The sequence below is a fragment of the Gopherus flavomarginatus genome, chromosome 1 (assembly GCF_025201925.1).
Source record: "Gopherus flavomarginatus isolate rGopFla2 chromosome 1, rGopFla2.mat.asm, whole genome shotgun sequence".
Lineage (NCBI taxonomy): Eukaryota > Metazoa > Chordata > Testudines > Testudinidae > Gopherus > Gopherus flavomarginatus.
This window is the reverse complement of record NC_066617.1, coordinates 169938770-169950678: the sequence shown is the minus strand read 5'-3', so window position 1 is coordinate 169950678 and position 11909 is coordinate 169938770. Positions and strand designations below refer to the sequence as shown.

Sequence of the window (11909 nt, the reverse complement as noted above, 5' to 3'; positions counted from 1 at the left end):
AGGATTTGTTTTTATTTCTTCTTTTTCTGAAGACATAGACTTCTGATAACTCGGTAACCATCACATTACATTCCTCATTTGACTTTCATAGTATTTTATACCTTTTTTCCTCACCAAATTAGTAGTGTTCCACATTTGTCTTCCCCTTCCCCCCAGTAATAGTGATCTGTATTCCATTCTAGATAGTGAGCAGGTTGAGAAAGACATTTTAAGAGGATTTTTTACCATCAGTTTATATGTTAAACAAACAAACAAAAACAATTAAAGGGAACGTGGAATGATTTCGTGTTTTCCTTTAACTACATGCAGGCAAGCAGCTGTATGTATCCATTTGTTTATTACCTCTTGCATATTTCAGCAGAATTTCCTATTTGTTTCCTATTTCCTCCCTGTTGCTGGGATAGGAAAACAACAACAGCAAAAGAGCAATAGGTGTTACCTATACATAGTAGATTAGACACCAATCATTAATGCCTAAACATCCCACCACTAGAAAGAGAACAGTATATAAATAATTGTGATCCTTATCTATATCTGCATTGGAAACCTTTATATGTTTTAATGCATTTTTCCAACTGATAGACGCATTGCAGCATTGAGCATGTCGGAATATTTTCTGGACTGTGATCAATAGTAAACTAAGATGAAATGTTTTGATGGCAAGACTGTATAATCATTGCCGCCCGGGGGGAGGTGGCAAGTGGGGCAATTAGCCACAGATCCCGGGCACCACCGGGGCCCCCACGAGAATGGCTGAGGCTCCCGCCCCTCTCCCGGAACCTCAGCGCATCCAGCAGCGTCCCAGAACAGCGCTGCAGCGAGCCGAGCTCCTCCGCCCCCTGACCACGCGGCTCTGAGCGGGGCGGAGCTCAGGGGCCCAGCTGGAGACACGCTGCTGCTGTCCAGGGACGTTGCTGGGTGCGCTGAGGCTCCGGGAGAGGGGGGAGCCATGGGTAAGGGGCCGGGGCCAGGGGGCGTTGGCGACAGGCAGGGCACAGGGAGGGGGCAGAGCACGGGCAGGGAACGGGGGGTGGTTTGGTTCCCTGTTCCGGGGGTCTGTCAGGAGTCAGCGGGGGGGGGGGGGGGGGGAATAGGGGTGGGGTAGTCAGGGGACAGGGAGCAGGGGTGGGGTCCCGGGGTGGTGGGGGGTCTCCGAGGGACGGTGAGGGGACAAGGGGCAGGATGGGTCGGGGATTCTGAGGGGGGCAGGCAGTCAGGAGCAGGAAGTGGTGGGGGGTCGGATGGGGGCAGGGCCAGGCTGTTTGGGAGGCACAGCCTTCCCTTCCCTAAAGCTCATTCAGCAGTTTGAGGCTTGCAGAAGAGCCAAGCTGTTAGCTTTTCCATTAGGGCTACCATCCCTGTCACTTCTCAAATGCCAAATTATAGTCTATATTTAATTTCAGTGTCATAGGGAGATTCATGTCAGGGGAGCGTAGTTTCATTTAAAATTAGCCACTGGGAGAGGGATCACATGAGAAGAGCAATATCCTTCCCAACCCTATCCAGGGAGACCTCCGCATTCCCTGAGGCTTCAAAGGGGATAATTCAGTGGCTCTCAAACTTTTATACTGATGACCCCTTTCACATAGCAAACCTCTGCGACACCTCGCCCCTTATAAATTAAAAACACTTTTTTTTATATATTTAACACTATTATAAAGGCTGGAGGCAAAGCTGGGTTTGAGGTGGAGGCTGACAACTCGTGACCCCCACTAATAACCTCGTGATCCCCTGAGGGGTCCCAACCCCCAGTTTGAGAACCCCTGGGTTAATTTAATTTTAGCACCCTGTGTCCATTCACATGCATGTGCTATTTTGAGCATTTCAGTTTTCACAACATAGGCTCATCCCAGATTCTGGAACAAGCTCAAATGCTCAGCTCGTGGAGTATGTACATAAGCTATACTAAAGACAAAGCCACAGGAACTGTCTCCAGTTTGTCAGGGACCCCTTGGAGCCAGATAAATGCATGGTGGTTAAGTAATAGCTATTAGCCAGGATGGGTAAGGAATGGTGTTCCTAGCCTCTCTTTGTCAGAGGATAGAGATGGATGGCAGGAGAGAGATTACTTGATCGTTACCTCTGAGGTTAACTCCCTCTGGGGCACTTGGCATTAGCCACTGTCGGTAGACAGGATACTGGGCTGGATGGACCTTTGGTTTGACCCAGTATGGCTGTTCTTATGTTCTAAGCTAAATGAACCCAAAGTTATGAAGACAGATATGAGTCAAGGAAGCCATCAGAATATCAGAAACCTGGAAAAATCTCTGACGGGCTCAGGCGTTTGATCACAAGCTGAGGTGGTTCAAAAATTTTGGATATTTTTTAAGCAGAATTTTTTTATTATTTCTTTAAACAATCAAACACAGCAAGCAGCAAATATTTGGCCGCACACTTCTGAAACCCCAAACCATATTCAGGTTTTGGCAGACTAATTTCAACTTTTCAATTAAAAAAAAAAACACAACAAATTTAGAAGGAAAGCAGACATTGTCTGTGATTTTTTTTCTGCTTTTTAAAACCCCCTAGTTTTCAGTCCAGAAAAAGTTTTGACGGAAAATATTTTTCCAATCCTTTTAAGGAGCTTTAGTGTCTTTTAGCACTAGCTGATACTGAGAACCAGTGATACCTTGTAAAGAAGTTTTCTCAAAACTGGGTTTGTGCCACGATGCACAAGGTTTATTTTTCCCAGGGCCGCCTGTGGCAGGGGAACAAGTGGGGCAATTTGCGCCAGACCCCACAGGGGCCCCCACGAGAATATAGTATTGTATAGTATTGCAATTTTTTTTATGGAAGGGGTCCCCAAAATTGCTTTGCCCCAGGCCCCCTGAATCCTCTTGGCGGCCCTGTGTTTAATTAGGAAAGAGAGGGTCATGTGACTTCTTTTTAGGCCTCTGTCTAGAGCTGGGTGAATGTTGTTATTGTTGTTTGTGGTTGATAATCATTTATGCTTTTGTCTGGCTGTAGCACCTATGTGTCCCAGTCAGAGTGGGAGTTTATACTAGGCTGTACAACACACAGAAAGACACAGGCCCTGTTCCAAATTGCTTAAGCTTTAGGAACTATAGTTGGATAGCAGGAACAATTATTTATAAACATTTTGTCAACGCTAAAGTGAAGTTTGATGCAAATATTTTCACACCCTTTCCTATTCACTCTTCTGTGAACTGTCATACTAACAAATTTTGTTCGTGGCCTTGTGTTTGTCTTGGAGAGAGCCACCCCTCTCCTCCAATACTTCCAATGGCTCCCAGTTCATTTCTGTTAATCATGTCAAGGTCTTGGCTGCAATCTTTAAAACTATCAACGGGTCAAGACCCAGCTACTTCAGTGAGTTCAGACATTTTTCTTGTTGACAATGGCTAGGTCTTCCAATCAGGAAAGAGAAAGAGTAGCATGTGACTTGGGTGACCAGTTCCACGTCTCATATAGCCAATTCTGAATATTAAATATCCAGATCAAAACTCACAGCAAACAATTTCTGAGCAGTCCTTATGCTGAAATATGTTTGGGCTAAACATCCAGGGAACAGTTTAAAATAATAAACAGATCATCAAAGTTGTCAGCAGCTCATGGACATCTCGCAGAAAAAATGTCATAAATAATTTGATTAAATACTCTGTGTTGCTACAAACTCTTCATCAATCAATGAAGTTTTGTGATTTGACTGATAGGCTTGGTAATCTTTAATATGTGCTCAGAGCCAGCTCATCATTTTTGGAAGGTGTTTTTATGCAGTCCAGCAAGGCATACATCAAAGGCTGTTTCCAAACTGGTGTTTGTCATTTTCCAGTACAATGCTATAAGGTATGTCATGAAACTAATGAACTGAATTTTCATCAGTTAAAACTCTTACCCTTTGTCAGCACCTATTCTCTATTTGTGGAGCCTCCTGATTTTCTTCACAGTATTTCCCTTAAGGACCTCTCTTCTGTTGTGAATAAAGATCCTCAGGAAAGTTTGGGAGATCACCCATCTTCTCAGAGACCAAGCAAGTTTTTTCTTTGACGTAGTGGTCTGCATTGTCCAAGCTTAGGCAGCATAAGTCCCAAGGCCGCTTCAAACCTATGTCACTTAGAGGTAAGCTTGATGTGCTGCCTCCTAACATAGTATGTACTTCGAAGCATTCCAAAGCCAAGGAAACTGAATTATCGGAAAGCCTGTAAACATGCAGTGTTTATGATAGGATGTGTTATACAGTCATTCGTGTCCTTTTACAGAGCTAAGGCTCTTGCCCTAGGATGCACATGGGTTAAAGAACAGAAAGTTTTATATCAGAGGTGTAGCTGTGTTAGTCTGGATTTGTAAAAGCAGCAAAGACGTGACATGACACACATCCGACAAAGTGGGTATTCACCCACGAAAGCTCATGCTCCAAAATGTCTGTTAGTCTATAAGGTGCCACAGGACTCTTTGCTGCTTTTACAGAAAGTTTTATGCCAGTGGTACCATTTAAAAAAAAAACCGAAAGGCCTACTATATTTATAGGGAAAATATTTGATTATGCATTACATGAGCCAAGTGCATATCCTGCCCATACAGAGAAGAACTGTCATGATTCTATTGTGCAGGTGGGGACATAAGTCAGGACCTTTCTGTAATGTTTCCTTGGGGTGCCAGAACTGTGAGTCACCTTGTTACCCCTCTGCTGCCAGCTAGAGGAAGAATTGCTTGTGCTTAACTGGATGTCAGCTCCCTGACACCCCCAGTCTATTAGCCAACTAGGGTGACCAGATGTCCTGATTTTATAGAGACAGTCCCGATTTTGGGTCTTTTTCTTATATAGGATCCTATTACCTCCCACCCCCATCCCAATTTTTCATACTTGTTGTCTGGTCACCCTATAGCCAACTGATCTCATCAGGACTATGCTACCTCTCATTTTGCTTTTCAGGCTAACAGTAGGTGCACCCCAAGCCCTTCTGAAGTGTTTCCTGGTGATATCCAGCCCCTGACAACTCACAGAGATACTAGGTTTTCTATCCCTAGTGTGACAGTGTACACACACGTTTGTTTGATGGAATGGAGGATCAGTTCCTGTATAACATCACAGCACTGAGATGTACAGCAGAGCCTCAGAGTTACGAAGACCTTGGGAATGAGATTATTTTGTAACACTGAAATGTTTGTAACTCAGAACAAAATGTTATGGTGGTTCTTTCAAAAGTTTACAGCTGAACAGTGATTTAATACAGCTTTGAAACTTTGCTATGCAGAAGAAAAAATGCTACTTTTAACCATCTTAATTTTAATGAAACAAGCACAGAAAGTTTCTTCACCTTGTCAAATCTTTTTTAAATTTTCCATTTTTTTAGTAGCTTATGTTTAACACACTACTGTACTGTACCGTACCATATCTGTCTTTTGTTTGTCTCTGCTGCCTGATTGCATACTTCTGGTTCCAAATGAGATGTGTGGTTGACTTGTCAGTTCTTAACTCTTGTGTTCATCAAAGATTAAGATTTAAGAGATAGTGAGTAAGGATAATGGAAACAGAAAGATTACACACCAAACAAAATTCATACATGCATGCTAGAAACTAAACTTAACTTTAACAGCTAACCATCTGTCTAAAGCAGTCTATTCTCACCCAAGGCCTTCTTGCAGCAATTCCAAACAAGGCTGGCTGGGATCCTTTTTTTTGATGAATTTAATTGCACATCCTGATTACTTCCTCAGGTGCAGGAACAAGAGGTTCCTTTTTCCTTCTCCTTATATCCCCCAAATCCATTGTTTGTCTCCAGAGTCATGATGACTCCCAGAGTTTATTCTCTGATGTGGTGATTTCATGTTGACGTCACATCCTCATGTTGACTTTGTATGCAAAATGGAGCTTCAGTTAGGCTCCCTTACAATGCTTAATTTAGATGAGAACAGAGGCAGACAGGCAAATGTACATCCTTCGTCTGGCAGACAACCTTTTGTGAACCATGCCTTCATTTAGACTTTTTTAGGAACATATATACAGAACTTCTTATTTGGTATTTGTACGTACATTTCACCACAATATTAGTGACCAGTCTGACCCTGGCTTTTATTGAAGACCTCACATGACATTTTCTGTGGGTAAATACTATGGAAGTACTGTGCTAGGTGAGATGAGTTTGTCATGCCTGTCAGGAGTTACTGTACAGAACAATGAACCCTCTGCCAGCTGGCATGGAGGAATCCTCAGGGTCACACCCTTACAAGATGGCTGCTCCCTTTGCATGCCATGAAAATCAGTCTGAAGGGTTTCCAGCACTGCTGCACAAAGCAGTCCTTTGGACATTGTGGTATATTTAAAACCGTTACATTTACAAGCTGTCACTTTAAGTGGTAAGGGGTTTCCTAGTTCTGCTTGCAGGCTAGGGAGCTGTGCAAGGAAGCGTATAGTTTGGGTCTCATACAGTCAGTGTGCAAAGAGCCAGCCTAGATCAAGTTGGGATGAGTTGTGCCTCTTTGCCTTATGGAGCAGCCTGCTTTGTTTTTTCTTTGTTTTAGGTTCTTGTGTGTTAGGGTTCTGGAGTCTAAGAAATAAAGTAGTGTTATGTTGCAACCTTCCAGAAAGAGCATTATATGTTTCTATCTAACTTCTCTATATGTATTCAATGAACATAACAGACATGTGAGGGGTAAGAGAAGGGGCTGGAAAACATGACAATAAATGGTACCCTTGGTCCCATTCCACACAGAAATATGGCACAAGAGATGTGGAGGCTGCCTCAGCCCTTAGATTGGAGTAGCAGCTGCTGAATGGTTCTGTGGCTACTCCACAGATGATGATTCCTTCTCACTTGCCCTCATGGCGCTCCTCCGTGCCCAGCTGGGTTACTGAGGCTATGGGCGGGATTTGGGCCTCAGAGCACCAAAGGTCTTTGTACAGTGTGCATACTTCAGGAGAAGCAATGTGTGTCCTTGATTCCTGTTTATCTTGCAGTAATACTTTTGGATACACATAAATAACTGCAAGAAGTATTTATGGAATGTAGAAAGCTCTACCCCTGGCTTTCATGCTCACTCATCCTTAACCCCACTAGAATTAAGAGATATACATAATAAATGATTCATTATAAGCAATTATCTCTGGAGATTTTTTTTTAATCTTATCAAAGCGTAGACTATGTCAATCATATGCTAAATCCCAAATGGAATTACTTCTTATAATCAACCCCTCTTAAGTTGTGTATCTCATTCCTACCACAGTTTTAAAAGAGGATCTCTGATTCTCAGTGCTTCCATTTCAAATTAAAGGTGGAAAATTATACACACACCTCTACGTTGATATAACGCGACCTGATATAACACGAATTCGGATATAATGCAGTAAAGCAGTGCTCGGGGCGGGGTGAGGAGTGGGGTGCTCTGCACACTCCGGTGAATCAAAGCAAGTTCAATATAACGCAGTTTCACCTATAACATGGTAAGATTTTTTTGGATCCCGAGGACAGTGTTATATCGAGGTAGAGGTGTATATATATAATGCTGAAGATGGATATTGATATATATCTATATCCATCTTCAGCACTTCTAGCTATCAACAAAATAACCACCTGAGTATTAGGCTTTCTAATAAACTTACATCAAGAGAAGACCAATCACCTATGAAAAAAGATAGCTGGAGCCCAGTGGTTATATACAAACATTAGAGAGATGACGTATTAAATGAGATGTCTGATCATGTGGCAGAATGGGCATGGTATTAATACACATGTCCCATTGAAACAGTGGCTTGTGGCAAATAAAATCAAAGAATTAATATTGGAAGATAAAATAATATATATTTTTAATGTGTAGGGTACTACATGTTTGACAAAATATAACTAAAAACCTGTCTTATGAAAGAGAAAAGACATCTAATAAACATCAGTGCTTGTGCAGATATGGTCTGAAATTACCTGTTATGAATTCATAACGTACATGTAGCCATTCTACCATTAAAAAGCAAAGAAAATTAGACAAAAAGGGTATTCTAAAGAAACTTTAGGAGGTAAATGTTCAGCATGAATTGTGCAGCTTCCATTAATGTTAATGGGTGTTTCAAGGCAAATTCCCTGCATTGAAAATGTATCCTTAATAGTCTCACTTAAATCTCCTCAAAAGCAAGGAAATTTAAATATCAAGCAGAAATGTACCAAATATCCACGAGTCCCTAAAAACAAATGGGCATAATCTTAATTTTCTTAATCTGCTCAATTTTACATTTATGACTAAATCTTGAGTTTTCATAGTTCTCTTAGACTCTGTGTTTTTCCTGCGACCAAAGAAATATGCATAACTTTTGAAATTTTGGGATTTGTGTTTCAATGAATAGCTGAGCAAACAGACTGGTGCATATTGTGAAGAATGTGGGAGCTCTCATTATTAATTTTTATGGATATTGTGAGATCCTCCATTTGTTTGATTAAAAGTGGGTGATGTTGTAAGGAAGCCTAAGGGTTAACTCAGTCCTATAAGGCTGTAGGCTGGGGGACAATGGGTGTAATTAGCCCTAGTCTCTCATACTTGAAACACAATACCGATGTCATTTCCTTTGCAAGTTCAGCCCCCTCTATGTTCTGATCAGGAGGCTGGCTGATAGCTCCAAAGGGAAGCGGGGAAAACCCAGGTTGAAATTTTTGAACACAGGAGCCGCCAAGTGAATGAAAGGCAGCCAGCCTGAGCAGGTCTCTGATGGGGGAGTGGGGAGGAGGATTAAACTGTCAGATAGGCAGCAGAGGCAGAAGTGTAAGTTGTTTTGCCCAACTTTAAGGGCTAGGGGAACACTTGTGTTAAGCAGAACTTACTTAAACTGGCAAGGAAAGGCTAAGTTTAGGTAAGACAATATGCATTTAGGCTTTTGTTGTTTTCAGCCCTCTTCTCTCTGCTTGTTATATTCTTATGGATAAGTAAATTGAACTCTGTTTAGAACAAGCTGCTTTCAGTCACTGCTTTTACCAGTTGGTCACAGCTCCCTGGGAAGATTCCATATCAGGTGCCAAATCCAGCTGGACCTGCTGGAGGTAAATATGGTTGGTAAAGAGGGAAACTGTAAGCTAGTGGTACAGTCAGTGGTGAGGTGAACACTGAGAGAACCCTTTAGGTGTAGGCTTGTCACTTGGAAGAACTACCCACAGAAAGTCTGAGGGAGACAGATCGCAGATGCAAAACTATACGAATAGTAATGAGTTTAACACAATTCCCTTAGAGATGTAAAGTTTGGTCCTGTGAAAACCATGGAAAAACTTCCATTGACTTCATTGGTGTAAGATTAATCTGATAGAGATGTTTGAAAGGACAAAGGACATTTTATAGGATTCACTGGGGGGTTCGCGCTTTTGAAAACCTAGTCATTTTTAAAGTACTTAGGAGACCAACGTTAGGCACTCATTTTTTAGAAACTTAGCCTTACTGTTTCAGTGAACATCAGGATTTATTGACCTTTAATATTTTGTCTCTGTCTGATTAATACAATTCTATTCTCATTATGGGATATCTAAATATATGTATTGAACCCAATTTAGAGGACAGTAAACTGATTTGCTCAAGGTCACACAGAAAAATCAGTAACACAGCCAGAAACAACAAATCCAGAGCCCTGACTCTGAGACCCATAAGAACTCCTAAGCTCAGCACTTTTGAAAATCAGACTACTTAATTCGATGCCTAAATCTGATCTGAGCAGCCTAAATTTAAGTGCTCATTTTTAAAAATCTTAGCCTATCAACATGTTATTGTTACATATGTTCTGAACGTCTACATTAGAAATATATGGAAAAGTCTTCATTCGAGCCATGGATTAAAAAATGTGACAGTTTTTCCATTTCAACTAACATTTTAATGGGAAGATGAAGTTAGAGGGAAAGATTTTTATTCACCTCTGGTGAGTCATTAAGGGATTAGAGATTTGCATATGCTCTTTGACTGACTTTTCAAAAGGTGAATAATAGTGTACACATAAAGAGCCATTATCCTCCTTTCAGAAGCAGAGCTGGTGCAGTATCACAGGTGATCAGAAAGGATGTACAGGAGAGAGACCACCTGCAAACCTTAGGAACTTGTAGTTTTTGCCTTATACTTTAGGTCAATTTAAATCAATTGAAACTCTCCACTGATTTTAATAGGCTTTGGATCAGGCCCTTTAAGAGCACAGCAAGAAAACGCCATGCAAATTATAGGGGGCATACACAGCATGCCATTTCCAACAGTTTCTAACCAAATCAAGATACATTTTCACTGGAACATGCAAAGCCTCTTCTCCTCAATGAGCGCGTGTGCTAAATGTCATCATTATACCCTCAGCTGCTTTTGGTTGAACTGATGAAAAACTTATGGCAAGAATATTTTTTTAGAATGGGGAAAATTTGTTCCCTCACCACACCCCACTCCACTGAAAAATGGTTGAAGCATTTTTGCTTATACTTTCCAAAAGAATCATCTGTGGGCAGAGACCAAACTTGGAAAATTTCAGCCCAAAACACACTCATTTCAGAAAGTTATGAGTGAATCAAAACAGTGTCAGAATGAAAATGTCTGTGTGACCTTAATTTTCAGTATAACAATTGCTGTTCCACCTAGTATAATATCTCATTTTTCAGTAGTTCATTTAAAGCCTTTAAAACTTGGCATAGAGGCACCTCAAATAATTAAACCACTGCAGTGGTTGTGACTTTGACCTATATTTTAAAAATCCAATTTGTTATATAGTGCACAAGTATGCCAATGATCAATCAGATATACACTATACAATCTGTTCTCCCCTCAATGCACAGAGGATGTTTATACCTGCAGCAAGAACAAACTAGAACTCTGCATCTCATTAGCAGATATGGTTGGGAGCCAAAATACTGAGTAATTCAAATGCGGCCAATGTATCTGATGATGTGGCCAAATGCATATTGGTTACCAGAACCCAATACCAGCAAGAGAAAAAAGAGAGATTGGAATTCCTTTTTAAACGTGCTAACACACCTGCATCTAGCATGTGTGATGGGTGGAGCTCTTTTACTGATTGACGATTACAAGTGTAGCATCAGTTTAATATCTGATATGTCCTTTGTTAGCAGACTTCACACTGTCCTTGGAGAAGGATAGAATCCCTGAGCTTTTCCCTCCATATGTTCCACCTCCTAACTCCATGCTGGCAAAGAGAGCACACAAGTGAACGGGAGGCACAGAAAGCTGTTACAACTAAATTCTTAGGTCCCAATCCTGCAAACACTTAGGTATGTGCTTAACTTCATGTACCACTGAAGAGACCATGCACATCCTTACAGATAGCATATGCACGATGTTTGCAGGATCAGGGCCACAATTTGGTAAATGGCACAGTTATCCCAAAAGATTAGAAGCCAATATTTCAAGGTGCCCTGAAGCATTTTTTCATAATAGCAGCATAAAACTGATAGCACTAGGTGGAGGGGTGAGTGAAAGATTGGACATTTGCTAAACTTAGGGTGACCCGATGTCCCGATTTTATAGATACAGTCCCAATTTTTGGGTCTTTTTCTTATATAGGCTCCTATTAGCCCCCACCGCTGACCCGAATTTTCACATTTGCTGTCTGGTCATCCTAGCTAAACTGAATAACATAAAAACCAAGGTCCTAATGATTTGTATTCATTAAGGGCCAGATCGTGTAGGGAAGGGGAGGGTGCATACAAGGACTTTCCCCAGCCTTGTGCTCCTTTCACAGGGACCAGGGACAGTTGTAGACCCTGTGTTCAAGGGACTGCAGACTCATAGGTGCTGACTTCGTGGGTGCTCTGGGGCTGGATCACCCATGGGGAAAAAATGATGCTGAGCACCCGCTGACAGTCCCTCTATCAGCTCCCCCCACCCCTCTCCAGTGCCTCCTGCCCACTGGCCCCCCTGCCCGCAAATCAGCACCTCCCCATGCCTACCGCCTGCCATGATCAGCTGTTTTGTGGTGTTCAGGGGGCTCTGGAGGA

At 41.8% G+C, this 11909-nt stretch overlaps 1 long non-coding RNA gene across 2 annotated transcripts; it reads left to right on the top strand.

The window, feature by feature from the left end:
- The first annotated feature begins 855 nt into the window (after nucleotides 1-855).
- LOC127055714 (uncharacterized) lies at nucleotides 856-7404 on the top strand. 2 transcript variants are annotated; one of them, XR_007775584.1, is made up of 4 exons: nucleotides 856-953; nucleotides 3702-3807; nucleotides 3909-4080; nucleotides 4895-7404. It is a non-coding gene; the product is annotated as an uncharacterized LOC127055714 (long non-coding RNA). The 2 variants fall into 2 exon arrangements; XR_007775585.1 differs by lacking the exon at nucleotides 3702-3807 and having other exon boundaries at nucleotides 4895-7403.
- Nucleotides 7405-11909: the final 4505 nt, after the last annotated feature.